Consider the following 18,974-nt stretch of genomic DNA (forward strand, 5'->3'; position numbering starts at 1 on the left):
TCAGTTTGTGCAGTTGGAATAATTCTTCTATTTCTTTTTTTGTGGGTTTTTTTTTTTTGTTTGGTTGGTTTTTTGGGGTTTTTTTTTGTTTTTGTTTGGTTTTGTTTTGTTTTGTGGTGGGGGTTTTTTTGTTTTGTTTTTGGGTTTTTTTCCTGGGGAAATAATTGCTAATTTTTTTTCCTGACTTCTGGCTGATGTATGAAGATATAAGAATTTTTTTTCTAGATTAATATACATAATATCTTTAGAAGAAAAACTGATGGGTTTGGGGTTTTTTTAATATAATTTAGTAGTCATCAATGATATGATTTTCCGTGTAATGTCTTGAAGATAGGACGATCCCACAAGTCCACAAGGTGCACGATGAGAGGGATTATCAGACTATTGGTCTATTAAAGCCACTAAATGAACACCCCCTTTTAAACTTGTATTTATCTTCTCATAGATCTATTGATTCAAAGAAGCCCAAACTCTTCCTTCTTCATTTTTTTTTCCCTTCCCTGATGTTCCTAAATAATCATTAAAGCACATTGTGGTTTAACAGGCCTATAAATCATGCCCAGGGAAGGGTTTTGCTTGGGATGTGCTTCTCCCCTGGCGAGGCTTGGAAAAACCTTGGATCCCCGCCAAGCTTTAATTTTCAAATATTCCCATTTGTGCCTCCCTGGGGTAGGAGATGTAATGCTCTTATCTCTTCTTTTGGGCCAAATCTCAAACCACAAAAGGACCAGTTCAGGGCCTCAAGAGGCAATCAGGGTTGGGTGGAAATGGGAAAAAAAAACCATCTTTATTTTGGCAAAGGTGACGATTCTGGTGGGGATTGAAATGAAAAGGTGGGTTCCACATGAGGCTGGAGAGCAGGGCAGGGGAAAGGGGACTGGGGGTCCTGGCTGCTGGCAGCTGGATGGGATGAGCAGAGCCCTGGGGCCACGAGGGACATCCCTGTCCTGGGGACAGCAGGAGCAGCAGGGAGGGCAGTGTCCCACCCCGCCTCACCCCAGGGCTGGGGACAGTTTGGGGGTGTCTCAGTGTAAGAAACACAAAAAGTTCTCCAAGAGTGTCCAAAGGAGGGACGCGAGGATGGGGAAGGCTCTGGAGGGGCCACACGAGGAGAGGGCACCTGGAATGGAGCAGGGACTGAGGGCAGAGCTCCCTGGGACAGCTCTGAGCTCTGCTCTGGGACTGGGACAGCATCCAGGGAACAGCTGGAGGGATTTAGGGTGGGTTTTAGGGAAAGTCTCTTCCCCAGAGGTGCTGGCACTGCCCAGGGAATGGGCATGGCCCCGAGGCTGCCAGAGCTGCAGGAGCCTTTGGGCAGCACTGCCAGGGATGCCCAGGCTGGGGTTGGTGGGGTCTGGGCAGAACTGGAATTGGATCATCCTTGTGGATCCCTTCAAATTCGGGATATTCCATGATTTAAATTCAGGATATTCTATGACTTGAAGGTCTAAAAATCTGCTGTGCTCTCCTATTATTTTCTTAGCCTATGCCCATGATCTAAAAGGTATTCTCTGCTAATTTGATGGTGAAAATTTTTTTTATTATTTTCCTCTGAAGAGCCTGCACTGTTTTCTCCCCACCCCCATCCCTCTCCTGGGCGTGTTCTGTCTGTAAGAACAGGGGGTTTGTCCCCACAGCTGCTGACTGAAGAGAGTTTAAGCAGAAAAGCTGCTGGAGTTGTGCCTCCAAGCAGAGGATCCTTTCTGGCAGCCAGATCTCCAGGAAATTCACACTCTGACCCCTCAAACAGAGGAATTCTCCTCCCCACCAACCCAGGATGTGCAACAGCAGCAGCATCACCCAAACCCAGGGGAAATCCCAAACCAGGCGTGTTTTGGTCCATCCCTTCCCACTTCCCTGTCCCCAGATCTGCTATGGGGACAGGGAGCTTTGTGCAGTGACAGGAGGAGGGGAACAGCCTCCAGCTGAAGGAGGCCAGGGTTTGGTTGGATTTTAGGAACCACCTGGATCCACAAGGATTATCCAAATCCAGCTCCTGCCTTGCCCAGACCCCACCAACCCCAGCCTGGGCATCCCTGGCAGCGCTGCCCAAAGGCTCCTGCAGCTCTGGCAGCCTCGGGGCCGTGCCCATTCCCTGGGCAGTGCCAGCACCTCTGGGGAAGAGCCTTTCCCTAAAACCCACCCTAAATCCCTCCAGCTGTTCCCTGGTGCTGTCCCAGTCCCAGAGCAGAGCTCAGAGCTGTCCCAGGGAGCTCTGCCCTCAGTCCCTGCTCCATTCCAGGTGCCCTCTCCTCGTGTGGCCCCTCCAGAGCCTTCCCCATCCTCGTGTCCCTCCTTTGGACACTGTTATGTGTAGTAGATATAATTTGCACCATTTCTAATATGATATATGTGATATTGAATGTTTATTAGAGTATACATGTTTGTATTAGGATTCCCCCACCCTTGCAGGCGAGACCGGGTGTATTTTGGAAACTGATTTCCAAGTAAGAAGGTGCAGCTCCCCAGGAGATGGGGATGGGCCATGTCTGGGGAGATACAGGAACCCCAGGTGCTGGTCATCACCTGAACAACCCGAGATGGAAATCATGGAAATCCTCAGGCAGATCCATGTGAATGCAGTGTTCCTGAATTCACATAAATTTCATCAAGAGATTCAACAAACTCCAGACACTGAATTGTTCTCCCTCATCACCAAAAAGGAAAATCTCATTAACCTATGGACTCTGAATAGAAGAAAAGACTGACTGCTGAAATCTTGGCCTCAGGTGGAATTTTCCCTATAAAAACCACTTGTGCCAGGATGGAGGGGTGGGCACAGAGGAAACCTCTGCTGGGGCTGACTCCTTGTGGCACACCCAGGGCCGACCCCGGGCTCAGCTCTGTTCTTTCCTTCTGGCTGGCTAGATAGAATTGGATTGCAAAATAAATATTTTATTTTTTCATATTAATTTGGCTGGACAAATTTTCATTTATAAAAGACACTCTTGGAGAGCTTTTTTTTTTTTTTCTGTCCCCAGCCCTGGGGTGAGGCTGGGTGGGACACTGCCCTCCCTGCTGCTCCTGCTGTCCCCAGGACAGGGATGTCCCTCCTGGCTCTGTCCTCACTCTTCTCCATCCTTTCCGACAGGGAAATGTCACCGAACGACAGAGGGGACAACCCTCAGGGAGCCGGGAGTTACCACGCAACACAGGAGCCGTGGCAGCTCGGAATTTTATTCACAATTCCCCCTGGCAGCTGAGCAGCCTCCAGGGACCAATTATTGCTCGGAGCGGCGGCCCGGCCGCGGCTCCCCCGGGAGATGCTCGGAGCCGGAGCATCCCCATCCCGCAGCCACGGGCTGCTCCTCGTGTCAGAGCTGCCGCTAATGGCGCAATTAACTGCCTGGGGACTGCCGAGCAGCTCTTAATTAGGTAAACATCGCTCGGCGAGGAAGCAAAAGCCGGTTCGGAGCGTCCCGGTTGATGCCAGGCTGCGGGGAGGTGCGTGCGGGGGGAGGGATGCGCTTGGAGGGGTAATTGAGGTGGGAAAACGGGGGCTCAGCCGGGAATTCCCTTCCAGGCAGCGCTGAAAACACTTCTGTCTTTAAAATACTTCTGTCTTTAAAATACTTCTGTCTTTAAAACACTTCTGTCTTTAAAATACTTCTGTCTTTAAAATACTTCTGTCTTTAAAATACGTCTGCAGCAGCTCGGCAGGCGCTCGCAGAAGTATTTCAAACATTTCAGTGTGAACGTTTCCTCAAGCAGAGCAGCAGCTCGGGAATTGCTGCCAGGTTTTAAGGGGATCAGCTTGGGAAAACCTCCGGGAGGAGCTGAGATTCCCAGGGGGGAAATACAAAACAGCTTTAACTCTTCACATGGTAACAGGGGCTAAGTGGCACTCGAGGGCCAAACCGAGGATTCTGAAGCTCAGCCAGCTGCAAATTTGAGGATGCTTCATCCCTGTGGTAATTCACTTGTGGAGAATTTTGGAAATAATTACAGACAGGACCTCTGAGTTGGTTTTGATGATCCAGTTTATTTTCTTGTCTTCTACACAGGCAGGAAGGGTGGGTTCAGCTCACATCTTCACTGCATGGTTCAGATGGTCCCAAGACCCTCAGTTGCAAGACCTTTAAAAGAGTTATTGACCAATAAAACACTGCTAAAAAGGATATTTATGGTTTTGACCCAATCCTTAAATATTTCATCTTATGGACCCATGCTACAGTGTGAGCTCTCTTAGCCTGTCATGTTCTGGCACACAAACCCACAGTGCTGCATTCTGAACTCCTTGTTTGCCTCTGGAACTGCTTTTATTTTTTATCTTAAACTCTAAAACTCTAAACTTTACTTAGCTTAATGTGTCTCTGCTTTAAACTACAGATCCACATTCTCCCTTCCAGCACCTAAGTTTGGGAGCCTTTTCCAAGGTCCCAGATCAAATCCTGGCTTTCATTCTAAGCTTTGGTTTCCAGGCCCAAAGTCCTGAGAGTTCCTTACATCTTGGATTCCAGCAATCCCAGGCTCTGGAAAAATGAAGAGCACCGTGTCACCTGATTTCTTTCACCCCTGCAGTGTGGTGTTGTTTAGTCCTGAGTGTTGAAAGAAACCCTGCAGAGTTTAGCTGGTATTGCCTGGCTGGAAGTTAAATTCAGATTTGAAAAGGAGCCAAGGGGAGCTGAAATCCAAATTGATGGGATTTGGGATTTGGGATGCTGTCCATCTCTTGGGTGGAATTTGGGATGCTCTCTCTATCTAGGGGTTTTGGGGGGAGGTCTATTGCCACAGTTCTCAGTGGGGAGAAGATTGATGTAGCCTGGCCAGTGTGAAAGGTGAATTAATGAATTAAGAGCTCAGTGATGATTGGAAGAAACCTTAAAGATGATTTATTTACACCCGCTGCCATGGCAGGGACACCTTCCACTGTGCCAGGCTGCTCCAAGCCCCAGTGTCCAACCTGGCTTTTGTTGTTGGAATCTGAGCTATTGATGATTCCAGGATTGTGGAAAGTCTCTGTCTGTCAGCCCCGCTGCCAAAGCAGAAGCCATAATTGGTCTGTGCTGGTTCCAAGGTTGTTTATTCTGTTTCTCTCTCACATGTTCTGCTGCCCTGCCCCAGCTCTGTCCTGCAGGGCAGCGTGTGGGGCTCTGCCCTCAGTGGGATGTGACAAACATTAAATACCAGAAACTCCCTGGGCTGGATTTACAAGAACGTGCCAATATCTGTCACCTACGTTGGACAGTGTGTCCCCAGCCTGAACCAACAGAAAAATGCCAACACCACAGTGAGACATGGAGGGCATGGAGAAGGAGAAAAAGGACAAGGCACACCCAATTTCCTCCATCTCGTCCCCTTTGGACGCCTCATCTAGAATCCTAAAATTTTACTTTTGCACCCGTGCCACGCTTAATTGTTACTGATATCAAACACTCAGAGCTGGTAATTGATCCTGTAAGATTGAAAACTCTTTTCCATGGACAGAGATCACAGCCAGTGTCTCTGGGGCTCTGTCCAGGGGGTTCCTGACCCCTGCCAGGGTCCCAGGGCAGCCAGGGCAGCCAGAGGGAAGCCCTGGATTCCCACACTTGGGCACTGCCAGGGATCCAGGGGCAGCCCCAGCTGAAGAATTCCCTGTGCCAGGGAAGAATTCCTTGCTAATACCAAGCCGAAACCTTCCCTCTTTCAGTTTAAAGTCTTTATTCCTTGTCCTGTCTCTCCAAGCCCTTGAGAAATGTCTCCATCTCTCCTGTGGGCTCCTTCCAGGCACTGTAAGGTGCTCCAGGAGCAGAGCCTTCTCTTCTCCAGGCTGTTTTCCCAGCAGATCCCTCTCTCTGATTGTCTCCATGGCCCTCTGGAATTACTCCAGCAGCTCCAGGTCCATCTCACGCTGGAGTCCCCCAGGCTGGAGGCAGCTGTGCAGGGGGAGAGCAGAGCAGAAGGGGAATCACCTCCCTCAGGGTAGCCCAGGATGTGTTTGGCTTTCTGGGCTGGGTCAGCAAAACAAGATTTCTCTGATGGATAAACAAGGAATTAAAAAAATCCAGCAATTTTCACCATTTTAGTTTTATTTTCATCAAGCACCTAAGAGAAAATGCAGCAAATTATCCAATACAACAACAACAACAAAAAAATGGGCAGGAAACAGCTCTAAAACCTCATCTGGGACCTCCAGCAGCTACAGATGGAGTTTTGCAGCAAACACTGGAGATGTCTCAGTCAGACCCCAGAGTACTTTGTAATTTGCCCAAAATTTGTGCTTTTTGGGGCGAGAGCAGCAGCAGCATTGCAGAGACCGATGATCTCACTGTACATCTGAATTTTGGTTTGGGAATAAAACCCCACTTTAAGGCATTTTAAACGCTGGATTAGAGCAGGGTCTGTTGGCCCTGCCCTGTATCTTACAACAGCCAGAAATTCGCAGGAAGTTCTCCAAACCCTGTGGTTATTTCTGGCATTATCTGCATGGATGGGAACTTCCTTCCCACCCCTGGCAGTTGGGGACTGCTCGGATGGATATGGAGTTGATGAAGTTCCCCTCCCAGTTCACACATTTTTTACTAATTAATCCCCTTTTAGCAATGTAACAGCTCAATGATTTTTTTAAGGTGAGAGCCCTTTCTAACCTGCTAATTCCAGGAATGGAAATAATTTGTTGTCTTCTTTGATTTTCAGGGTTTGCTGACTAACTCTTGGTTTTAGGTGTAACTTCACGGCAGGAGGTGGAAAAACAGCTCACCCACTTCTGAAACACCCCCGTTTCCTTGGGCCACTCTTTCCTTCATGGAAAAACTCAGGCAAAGCATCATCTTTGGGGTGTGAGGTAGATATTTCACCCTGAATTCACTGGTGAAGAAAAATCTTCCCTTTGGTTCTTTATTGTCCTCAGTTGAGACATTGGCGCTCCCCAAAACAGCCAGACCCAGCATTTATTCCTGGGATTCACCTTTTGAACACACAAAAAGACATTTTTATGTTGGATTTATTATTTAAGACTTTGATTTGCTTGCTTTCTTCACCCCCTCAGCTCATTCCTCTCATTTCCACCTTCAGAACTTACCTGCGTTTGTTTCTGCTGCTTCTTCCAGCTCCACTGGATACAAATTCCCATTTTCTGGTGCATTCTGGCAAGGTTTTAATAACCTTTAAAAACCTCTTAACTCTGCCATTTAATCCCAGGTGTGTTGTTCCATTTTGTCTCCATTTCTTCTGCTCCAATTTCGCCCCACACTTTCTGTAGCTCCTCTTCAGAGTTGTGCTGGCCTCATTCCTCCTGCTGACTCTAAGGAATTAATTTCCCCTTTTGTTTTGACATTTTTCTCAACCACTTCCTACATTTTTAGGAATCCCCCTGTCTGAGTCCAGCGTCACCACACAGTCCAGGGTGTGACTGTTAGAAGTGAATGATATTGGAATTACTGTTGGGTTTTGTGTTGATTCCCTACTCCACACCATTCCTGAGGGAAAGCAGCCCCCATTTTCCACACCTGCCTTAATAACACATTGAATGAGGCAGAAAATTATTTGAGTGTCAGCTGTTGACACAAGAAAACAGAATCATCAGGGTGGGAAAAGCCCTTTGGGATCACCCAGCCCCACCAGCATCACCCCAACCCTGTTGCCAGGGCCACATCCAGACTCCTCGGGGACAATTCCAGTGACTCCAAACCTCCCTGGGCAGCTCATCCCAAGGCCTGGCCACTCTGGCAGGGAAATTTTCTTTCCCAATCTGCAACCTGAGCCTCCCCTGGTGCCACCTGAGGCCATTTCCTCTCCTCCTGTCCCTGCCCCTCCTGGCAGGAGCTGTGCAGAGCAATGAGGGACCCTGAGCCTCCTTTGCTCCAGGCTGAGCACCAGAGAGTTTGACTTGTCCAACCTGCCCTAAAGGAGTTTAGGAAGTGCTGGATCTTCTCAGAATCCCAGAATCAAGCTGGGAAAACCCTTCAGGACCACCCAGCCCCACCAGCATCACCCAAACCCTGTCCCCAAGGCCACATCCAGACTCCTCTGGGACAATTCCAGTGACTCCAAACCTCCCTGGGAGCTCATCCCAAGGTCTGGCCACTCTTCCTGGTGGAAAAAATCCTGGTGACTCACAGCCTGAGGAAGCAAAACCCTTCAGGGAGCAACTGGTGGTGGCTCAGGGTTGTTTCACGCCTGTGGAAGGACCAAAAAGTCCCTTTGGTCCTCACTGGAGATCTTCTGGAGGAATTTCTTTTTCTGCTTTTCAACCTCTGGTTGGTGTTTTGGCTTCCAGGAGCTGACCCAGAGCAGCTGGGGCTGCCCCTGGATCCCTGGCAGTGCCCAAGGCCAGGCTGGACACTGGGGCTGGAGCAGCCTGGCACAGTGGGAGGTGTCTCTGCCATGGAATGGGATAATTTTAAAATCCCTTCCAACCAAACCATTCTGTAAATCCATTAATTTCTAAGTGCCTCACTGGTGACTTTTCCCATTCATGGCTACATTTGGGCTCAAAGAACTCAAACCATGAAGGTTTTTCTCTTCTTTTTGGAAGAACAGGTTGATTTTTTTCGTCCTTCGCGTGCCCCAAACCTCTTGACTGCGCTCTGGCTCTGAGAGCCAAACCACAGCGATGTTTATTTTTAGGCCCCTGGCTTGTGTCACCAATTTAGAGAAGATGTGGTTGCAGCTAAACCGTCACCCGCTCCTCCCGCCTGCACTTTGTGTTTCGTGGCTGCAGAAATAGCAGAACAAAAGAATTTTTCTGCTCCAGGCCCACAGATTATTGATAATTCGAGAGGAACTCAAAGCAGCTTCAACATTTCGGTTGTCAGATGCTTCTCTCACCATTTATAAACCGAATATAAGAAGGATTTTCATTTAAAATAAATTCAAATATTAAAAAAAGCTTTTTAAGATATTCTCAATCACAAGTTTTTTATGAGGGGACACAGTTAGAAAATTGCCACTTAGATCTCCAAGTGTTATGGACCATGCCCATATTTTAATGTGGTGCTCCTGCATCATTGGATTTTGATGATCCCAGTGAGTCTTTTCCAACCTGGAAGATTCTGGGATTCTGTGGAAAGCAGGGCTGTTAATGATAGCCCCTTTATTATTATGATTTTACAATATTATCTATTTACAATAGATAAATAATTAATTATATATTATATTATTAATTTTATTATTATATCTAATATATACAGTAGATAAATAATTAATTATTCATTATATTATACAATATTATTACTTTTATTTTTATATAATATACATAATATATTAATTTATTTTATTAATAATAAAATCAATATTTTATTTTTAGAAATAAAGTAAAAATATTTATTTCACTTCTCCTGCTCCCGCAGTTGGCAGGAAGAGCAGAGAGGGGACAGAAGCCACCTCCTGTCCTTGCAGCCTCTGTCCCCCTCCCCACTTCCCTGCAGGGCCAATCCAGCAGGATCCGTGATGGGAAAGGCTCCGTGGATGCTGAGAAATCACGGATAAATCACCTGTGGACACCAAACAGGGATCATCCAGCATTTCACGACCTCTGACAGCACCTCAAAACCACCAAATCCATCCCAAAGGACAGTTCCTTTCCCCTCTGAGGGATGGGAAATGCCCAAAGGGCGGTTTTGTGGCATTTGAGGGGAACCCTTGCTCCGAGGGTGTGAGCTGGTGGTGACAAGTGGCTGAAAGGTCACCCCGGGTGACAGAGAATTTCTGCCCAGACCATGAGGGCTCAGAATGCAAATGAAGAGGGTTGAGGTGAACCAGCGCTGGGACTGTGGCACCCAGGAGCCACAAAGTCACTCCAGCAAAGACAAAATGACGATTAACACCGACCTCACTGGCTGGGAATAAATCAGGAAGGAAAAAATCCTCATCAGGACAAGGTAACAGGCAAGAAAAATGGAATGGAAACCAAATAAAGCATTAAAAAAAAAAAAAAAGGGAAATAATTAAGGTTCTGGGACTACAATCAATCCAGAGAAATCCATGCACTGTTTGGAAAAAGAGCTCAGGGATTGGGTAATTTCTAAAGCTGGTGAATCATTTGCAGTGAATAATTTACTGTGAGAGTGTGGCTTCGTTTTGTGCTCTGAAAAAGTCTGGGAGCAAGTTCTGAATTAATGAACATGCATTTGTCAGCTGTTTACAAACCGTGGTCGGGGCAGATTGTCCACGGGTAATTTCTGGACTCTTTGCTCTGGCTTTGCTTAACGAGGTAGGAACTTAATTGGAGTCTCTCCTTTCTTGCCTGATGGAGCACAATTTATAATCCTGGGTGAATTGAAATGAATTCATGACCAAGCCTGGCAAATTGAAATGAATTCATGACCAAGCCTGGCCATGGGCACGGCCCCTTTGGGAAATTGGAGGTCTCCAGGTGTGAGATGTTGTCCTGCTGCTCTTGGGTGGTTGTTGGCAGCAGGAGGCTCCATACCCATGGAAAATCATGGAATCGTGGAATGCTTGGGTTGGAAGGGATTTTAGGATCATCCCATTCCAACCCCTGCCATGGCAGGGACACCTCCCACTGTGCCAGCTGCTCCAGCCCCAGTGTCCAACCTGGCCTTGGGCACTGCCAGGGATTCAGGGCAGCCCCAGCTGTGCCAGGTCCTGCCCACCCTCAAGGGAGGAAATTTTTCCTAATATCTGATCTAAACCTGTAATTTCAGACTTTGAGGCCATTCCCTGTGTGCTGTCCCTCCATCCCTGGAAATTGTCTCTCTCCAGCTTTCCTGGGGCTCCTCCAGGCCCTGCCAGGCCACCCTGAGCTCAGCCCAAAGCTTCTCCTGTGCAGGTGAACAATCCCAGCTGTGCCAGCCTTTCCTGCCAGCAGAGCTGCTCCATCCCTCTGCTCATCCTGGAGCCTCCTCTGGGCTCTCTGCAGCAGCTCCAGCTCCTGCTGGGCTAGGGCAGGGCTGGGGCAGCTCTGCAGGTGGGCTCTCACCTGGAGGGCACAATACCAAAATCCCAAAATCCCAATCCCAATCCCAATACCAATACCAATACCAACCCCAACCCCAATCCCAATCCCCTTCCTGCTGCTCTCTCCTCCCTGGATGCAGCCCAGGATTTTGATGGATTTCGGGGCTCCCAGCACTCACTGGTGGCTCCTGTCCAGCTTTTCACCCACGAGATCCCCAAATCCTTCTCCCCAGGGCTTGTCCCCAAAAAACCCCTCGTGGTTCTATTGAGAACCACCTCCAAAGCTGCCATTAATTGAAGCAGATCCAAAGGGCAGAGGATGCTCCTTGTTTTTAAGTTGCCTCTGTCTCTTTGTGATGTCTCCGGATTTAAATCTGCAATCTTGCCCTGAAATACTGAATTTTAAATGCCTGGCACCATTTCAGCTCCACTGCAGCACCCATCCAATTAACTCCAATTTAAGGAGGGAGACAGGAACAAAAACTCCACGTCCCAATATTAAATTACTTCCTTGACATATTTGGGAATTAACAAAAAGCCAGGAGCTTATTTAACAGCTTAGCATAGATGATTTTAACAGCCCATCTCACAATAGCTGCTCTTTCATCTATAAATTAAATGTTTAACAAAGCCATAATTAAAGACCTTACCAGCAAAACTTTTCACTGGTGTGTCCTCTGCGACGGACTTTGAAGCATCTTCAGCTGAAGCAATGGGAATTCTCCTGGACAGAGCTCTGAGCTGCAGATAGAGATTAATTACAAGCAGAGCTTGCAGGATTTATTCCTCCTGCCAAAATCCTGCCAAAATCCTCCAGCGTTGCAACAGAGAACTGGTTTTCCCTTGTGTTTGCTTACTAATGCTGCTAAAATGTGAATTTAAACAATACCTGTCTGTCTCTCTTGATCCCAGACACGATTATTAGGCTTTCATGCTAATTTCCACGGCTATTAAAAGTGGATTAAAGAGGCAGAAATTCCAGATGCAGCCAGAGTTCCCTAAATTTTGGAAGGGGGCTCTTGCTGATGAAGGTCCAAGGCAGCTGTGGGGTCTCCAGCGCAGCTCCTCAGCCAGGGCAGCACTGATGGCAACACCTGGGGGTAGAACCCAGCCCAGGAATAGAATTCCAGAATTATTTGGGCTGGAAAATCCCTCCCAGCCCAGGGAGTCCCAGCTGGGCCCCATGCCCACCTTGTCCCCAGCCCAGAGCACTCAGTGCCACCTCCAGGGGACACCTGCAGGGATGGGCACTGCAAAGCTCCCTGGGCAGCCCCTGCCAGGGCCTGAGCACCCTTTCCATGGGGAAATTGCTGCTGCTGTCCCAGCTGAGCCTGCCCTGGCCCAGCCTGAGGCCGTTCCCTCTCCTCCTGTCCCTTTTTCTGACCCCTGTCCTGGCTGTTCCCTCCTGTCAGGAGTTCTGAAGAGCCACAAGGTCCCCCCTGAGCCTTCTTAAATTAAACTTCCCAGCCCTTGGTCACCTTTCATGAGAAATCTTCTCCTCCTGGGAATCTGAGCCACATCCTCAGGCCTCAGAGGGCTGGAAATGTTCTGTGGTTTCCAACCTGAACCTCCCAGTAGCTGGTAATCCCATTTCTCCGGATATCAGCATTATCCTTTGCTGAAGTTCTTTTCCCTTGTGGATTTTGCTTCTCCAGGTGAACTGGGAGAACACTAAGATCCCTGTTCCCATTAAAATCCTTCCAGAGGTGAACATGGAGAGTGCCCAGTTCACCCAGTTTGAGGCAGGGAGCTCTTGGAGCTCTGCTTCCACCATTCCCAGTTCACCTTCATTCCATCCCCATTCGTCCTCCTGCTTTTCCCACCACCTTTTGCATCCTCCCTGGAAAACGAGAGAAAGCATTCCCTGAGTTTTGAGTCATTGTTTAGTTCTCATGTCTAGGTTGCCATCAAAGTGTCCTCACTTCTTCTTTCTTTGTTCTCTTTTCGTTTCTGTAACTGAAAACCATTTTTGCTGCTTTTTATTTCCTTTGTGAGATCTAAACCAGATTTTTGCTACTTTGGATTTTTGCTACTTTGTATTTTGTGCCTCTGAACTCCAACTGGAACTTCTCTTTTTATTCCTGGTCAGCTCCCTAATTATTGCTAATTTTCTTTGTTTGCTCGAAAAGGACCATCCTTTCCTTGCATCCATGATTTGAGCAAATTGGACTTTGAACTGCTCACTCCATCTGGCTCCAATCCCTCATATCCTTACTTTATAAAATGTTTCTCTTTTAAAACAAAAAATCTTATTAAGAGAACTGAATTAATTCCTAATTATTTCACTGCAGGCAGTTTTCTCCAATCAGATCTTCCCAAATATCATCAGCATTGACAAAACCAAGCCAATAATCACTTGGAAGGAAATCCACCCAAAATCATTCCCAGGGATTATGGATTCTGCTGGGATTAATCTGGAAGCTGATTTTCCTCACAAGAACAATTGCTGTCATTCCAAGAACTCTGCAGAGATCTCAATCCATATAAAAAATTGAATTTATATCCCTTCCCACCTTTTTTTTCTTGGACACTCAATCAAGGCTGGAACTCCCTTCCCTCCAACCTTCATCCTCTTTCCTGTTTCTTTCTGGGAGTGATCCAACACTTCATCCCGATTTTGTTTGGATCGCAGACACCCCCTGCTCTGAGAGGTGGTTTTGGGGTGATCCTGCATCCTCAGCTTCTCAGGACACCTTTTATCCATGCCTTGGAATTTCTTGGATCCCCAAAGGGTTGGGGAGCAGAATGATCCATCCCAGTGCTGGGGAAAGGAGAAGGCACACAGGGCTCATTCCCAATGCTCCCGAGGGAACACCAATCATTCCCAGGGTTTATGGATTCTGCTGGGATTAATCCACCTCTGAAAGCTGAACTCCTCCACAAGAGTTCTCAGGATCACTTAGGAGTGATCCTGAATGACAGGAAAATCCCTGTCATTCCAAGAACTCTACATAGATCTCAATCCATATAAAAAATTGAATTTCTATCCCTTCCCACCTTTTTTTTCTTGGAACTTCCTTCCCTCCCACCTTCATCCTCTTTCCTGAGTCTTTCTGGGAGACACTCCAACACCTCATCCTGATTTTGTTTGGATCCCAGACACCCCCAGCTCTGAGTGGTATTTTTGGGGTGATCCTGCATCCTCAGCTTCTCAGGACACCTTTTATCCATGCCTTGGAATTACTTGGATCTGCAGAATGATCCATCCCCAGCCAGTCTGCAGTTGTTATTCCATCCATCCCATCCCTCGCCCTTCTCATTCCAACCAGGACCAGCACCACGGCCACTGCTGCTCCAAAGTGTTCCCAGCTGTGTGAAGTGGCAGCCAACCAATTTCCTGGAACTCGTGGGGAGGCAGCCAGATGCAGGGAATATCTGTGGCAAGGCATCTTTTTGTCTTTTCTTACTTGTTCCATTCTTGTTCTGGAAAGAAAACAAAAAAAAAAAACCCAAAAAAACCAAACAAAAACCCACTTCGATATTTGAGTTTTTAGGCCAGTGACAGAGCCAGGAGCAAATGCCACCAGTGACACTCCAGAGTGGGGTCAAGAGGGACTGAAGTGGGAAAATGGGATGAGGGTTTCCCTAGGTCACTGCTTGGATTTTTAGTGCTTTCAGCTGATCCCACTGGGATCTCCTCCAGCTTCTCTCCCTTGGCTGAGGAGAGCAGGACTCACTCTGTTGGCAAACAGGAGTTCATGGTCATAACCATGGGGATCCTGCCTTAAAAAAAAACCCTTTAAAAACCTTAAAAATCATGGAATTTCTCCATAGGCTGTGGAGAGACCCAGCCAGAGGTGGAGCCAGGCTCCTTTTGGGGTCAGGCTTTGGGGTTAAAGGCCCAGGAGTGCTTGGCTGAAGGGCAGAGGGGTGGCTGGGACAGTGGGGACAGCACTGAGGGGCTGGAGTGTGGCCACAGCAGGGAAGGAGATGGGAAAGGGCTGGAATGCAAATCCTGGGAGGAGCAGCTGAACTGGAGAGGCTCAGCCTGGAGAAAAGGAGGCTCAGGGGGGACCTCACTGCTCTGCACAGCTCCTGCCAGGAGGGGCAGGGAAAAAATGAGAGGAAAAGGCCACAAGTGGCACCAGGGGAGGCTCAGGTTGGATATTGGGAAAGAAAATTTCCCTGGCAGAGTGGTCATGCCTTGGGATGAGCTGCCAGGGAGGTTTGGAGTCACTGGAATTGTCCCAGAGGAGTCTGGATGTGGCCTTGGGGACAGGGTTTGGTGTGATGCTGGTGGGGCTGGGTGGTTCTGAAGGATCAAATAAACATTGGAGTTCTCTAAGTGTTCTGTTTTTGGAGAAACTTTGGGTGGTTGAGCTACTATTATTACTTATATCTTTACACGGTGGTAAAGTTGTTTTTTAGGAAAGGATTTTTCTTTATTTCTTTACAGCCTCAGTAAATCTGGGATCCTGGGGTTCTGTGACTGGTGCTCCAGTGATCACTTCAAGCTGAGACTTCCTGGACTCGAGTCCTGCTCCCTGTGTCTGAGCAATTCAAGAAAGGCCCAGCTTTGCCTGGAACAGGAGGGTAGGGAGTGAACAATACCCTAAAAAGGAGATTTCTCCACTCCTGAACAGATCCACCCCAAATTGCTGGAGACAGGACGCCACGACATCAACAGCCAGGAGCGGAGCAGGAGCAAACTCCAGGCACTGCCAAATTCTGTGGATTGCTGCTCCTACCTCTGCAAGGAGCTCAGGGGGATCTTTAAGGACCAGATGTGGTCAGGACCTCAATTTTCTGTCTTGTCTGAGCAATTTGCAACTCGGCCCGGACTCGGGGCGTGCTGGGGGGATTGGGTTTCTCCTGACTCAGAGGGAAAGCTCCTGCCTGGATCCCGGACAAGAGCCCAGCAGCACCTGGGTTTTCCTTGGCAAGGAACCACACCAAGTGGGAGGCTGAAAAAGAACAATTCCCACCATCTGAGGGTGGAAAATCTGTACTCACTGTGCCCTCCAGTGCCCTAAAAGCTGTGACGAGGAGTGAAACCCTAAAGGAAAATTGCCTGCTCGTAGGGGACAGTGGGGTATGGGGCAGAGAGGCCAACTCAACCTTCTGCAGTGACATTTTAGTGCCTGAATATTCCTCCCAGGAGTGTGTGGGTCTAAATGTTTCCCTGGAGCAGCTGGGAAGAGCCAGGATGGAGCTGGAAGTGTGGCACAGGGAAATGTCACAGCACACCCGAGCTTTGCTGGGTGGGGATAAAGAGGGACAGGAGTGAGCAGCCTCCTGCTGGGACATCAGAATCCCTCAGAAAGCCTTGGAATTCCTGGGATTTAGATGTTGGCTTTGTTTTAAGGGCTCGTTTTAACAGCCTGGGAAATAATCTGGGGAGCAGAGGGTTGGAAAGGCAGTCACCTCAAAACACATCTCTCAGGGTCTGTGGTGCTGGGATGACCCCAGGAGCGTAAAAGTCTTTTTTCTCCCTGCAGCCAAAGGAGGAGTCCGAATGGGCAGGATCAGCTCCTCAAGGTTATTTTTCCTTATCTAGAACATTCTCTCTCTGACCTGCTGAGCTCTGCCTAGCAAGGAGGCCGTGGCAATCTGCTTCCCACCTCAGGCAGAGTTTACATTATATATTCAAAATTACATGTACTATATTTACAATTCTGTGCCAATACCTATCATCTATGTTAGACTGTGAACCTCTACCTTGAACCAACAGAAAAGTGTCACCATCACAGCAAGACATGGAGGACAAGAAGAAGGAGAAGAAGGTCAGGACATGCCCAAATCCCTCCATCTTGTCCCCTTGACCCCCATTCTAAAAACCCCAAAATTCTACTTTTCCACCCTGTGTTAACTCAACTACCACACTGCTCAAACCCTTGTGGTTTGTAATTCCTCATACAACACTGGCAGCTTTTTCCATGGGCTAAAATGGAAGCCACAAGTGTTTGTGACTTTGTGCCAAGGTCTCTGAGCCCCCTGCCAGGGTCTGGAGCCAGAGGGATGTCCTGGACTCACATCCAGAGAAATTCCTGCTGGCTGCTCTGTCCTAATTCCCAGTGGATGTTTTGTCCCTTTTTTTGGGTGCGATCCAAAAGCTTGACACGCCTGGGGTGGACAGACCCAGGTCCTCCCAAAGCTGGATGTGGTTTAAGCTCAGAGTTAATTATGCAGCATTTAGGACAGGTCTGGGAACGCGGCTTTAATCCTGGCTCAGCAAAAAATGGAATCATGGAAGGGATCTAAAGTTCATTCCATTCAAACCTGCCATGGCAGGGACACCTTCCACCATCCCAGGCTGGGCCAACCTGGCCTTGGGCACTGCCAGGGGTCCAGGGACAGCCACAGCTGCTCTGGGAATTCCATCCCAGCCCCATCCCACCTTCCCAGGGAAGAATTGCTTCCCAATCTCCCATCAAATCCTACTTTGAAGCCATTCCCTGGCTCCTGTTCCTCCATCCTTGTCCCCAGTCCCTCTGCAGCTCTCCTGGAGCCCCTCCAGGCCCTGGCAGGGCTCTGAGCTCTCCCTGGAGCTTCTCCTCTCCAGGTGAGCACCCCCAATAATATTTCCAATCCAATTATCAAACACAACGACAAATTCTCATCCATCCAGGAAAAAAAAGTTCCCTTTAAGGATCAGAATCCAGCAGCCCAGTGGCTGAATCAGCATCAAACAGCTCTGGTGTCAAACACACTCTCTGTGCACTGAGAAGTGTTGCAGCATTTCTGAGAGAGAGAGGGAAGATTTCTGTCTGGAATGAGATTTGAGCCACTCCAGTCCAGACCTCAGATCTGGGCCTTGTGAGGCCTTCCAGCCTGGGACACAGTTAGAAATTAAGAGTTTGTGGCACAGTTAGAAATTGAGTTTGTGGCACATTTAGAAATTAAGAGCTTATGGCACATTTAGAAATTAAGAGCTTGTGGCACAGTTAGAAATTAAGAGTTTGTGGCACAGTTAGAAATTAAGAGTTTGTCCACAGTTAGAAATTAAGAGTTCGTGGCACAGTTAGAAATTCTATCAAGGTGTGATGGGGAGCACTGGGCTGTCTGGGTGTGAAGGAGTATAGGTTTATAATGTGAAGTTTAGTTCACCTTAAGACAAAGACAAACAATGTTAGCTTGCCAATGAGAGTGCCTTTTAAACTGTAAACTATATAGAAGTGTATATAAAGTGCCATCTTCTCACTAATAAACAGAACGTTTAATTAACCATATTGGTTGGATGTGTGTTCTGTCCTGTCCAGCTTTCCTATTTAATGAGGTCCCTGGCTTTGAGAGGTTTCGGTTCCCACTTGTAAGAGATGATGGAAAAAGGGCTCAGAGCTCATTTCCAAAACGTGAGGCTCTGTTTGAGAGGGCAGAGCCTGCCGGGCTCTCAGGGCTCCGGGGCTGCTGGCCAGGGGTGATCTCTGATCTGCAGCTGCTGCCAGAAACGTCGGAGAGTTTCTTTTCTTCGGGCTGGCTCAGGAAACTGCCTCTGCTTTCGGGTCTGGTCAGGGGTGAGCAGGTAGGGGAGGCCTGCAGGACCCCAAAACAGCCTGCAGAACCCCAAAACCAGCCAGCAGCAGCCTGAGAGACCCCAAAACAGCCTGCAGGACAATCAGTGACCCCAAAACCAGCCTGCAGGACAATCAGTGACCCCAAAACAGCCTGCAGGACAATCAGTGAACCCAAAACCAGACTGCAGGACCCTGAGGGACCCCAAAACCAACCTGCAGGATCTCTCAGAGACCCTAAAACCAGCCTGCAGGACAATCAGTGGCCCCAAAACAGCCTGCAGGAGCCTCAGAGACCCCAAAACCAGCCTGCAGGACCCTTAGAGACACCAAAACCAGCCTTCAGGACAATCAGTGGCCCCAAAACCAGCCAGCAGGAGCCTGGGTGACCCCAAAACCAGCCTTCAGGACCCTGAGGGACCCCAAAACCAGCCTGCAGGATCTCTCAGTGACCCCAGAACCAGCCTGCAGGACCCTTAGAGACCCCAAAACCAGCCTGTAGGATCTCTCAGTGACCCCAAAACCAGCCTGCAGGATCTCTCAGTGACCCCAAAACCAGCCTGCAGGACCCTTAGAGACCCCAAAACCAGCCTGCAGGATCTCTCAGTGACCCCCAAACCAGCCTGCAGGACCCTTAGAGACCCCAAAACAACCTGCAGGACCCTTAGAGACCCCAAAACA

At 48.4% G+C, this 18,974-nt stretch overlaps 1 long non-coding RNA gene across 1 annotated transcript in view; it reads right to left on the bottom strand.

Annotated features, from left to right (window-relative positions):
• Positions 1-5,390: 5,390 nt before the first annotated feature.
• LOC146768850 (uncharacterized) overlaps positions 5,391-18,974 on the bottom strand; it is a 49,477-nt gene continuing 35,893 nt past the window's right edge. The window contains exons 2-3 of the long non-coding RNA XR_014950102.1: positions 7,004-7,976; positions 5,391-6,889 (exon numbers count right to left, since the gene is read on the bottom strand). This is a non-coding gene — a long non-coding RNA (uncharacterized LOC146768850). The remainder of the gene's footprint in view (positions 6,890-7,003; positions 7,977-18,974) is intronic.

Source organism: Lonchura striata, chromosome 1 (genome assembly GCF_050655825.1).
Source record: "Lonchura striata isolate lonStrDom1 chromosome 1, ASM5065582v1, whole genome shotgun sequence".
Lineage (NCBI taxonomy): Eukaryota > Metazoa > Chordata > Aves > Passeriformes > Estrildidae > Lonchura > Lonchura striata.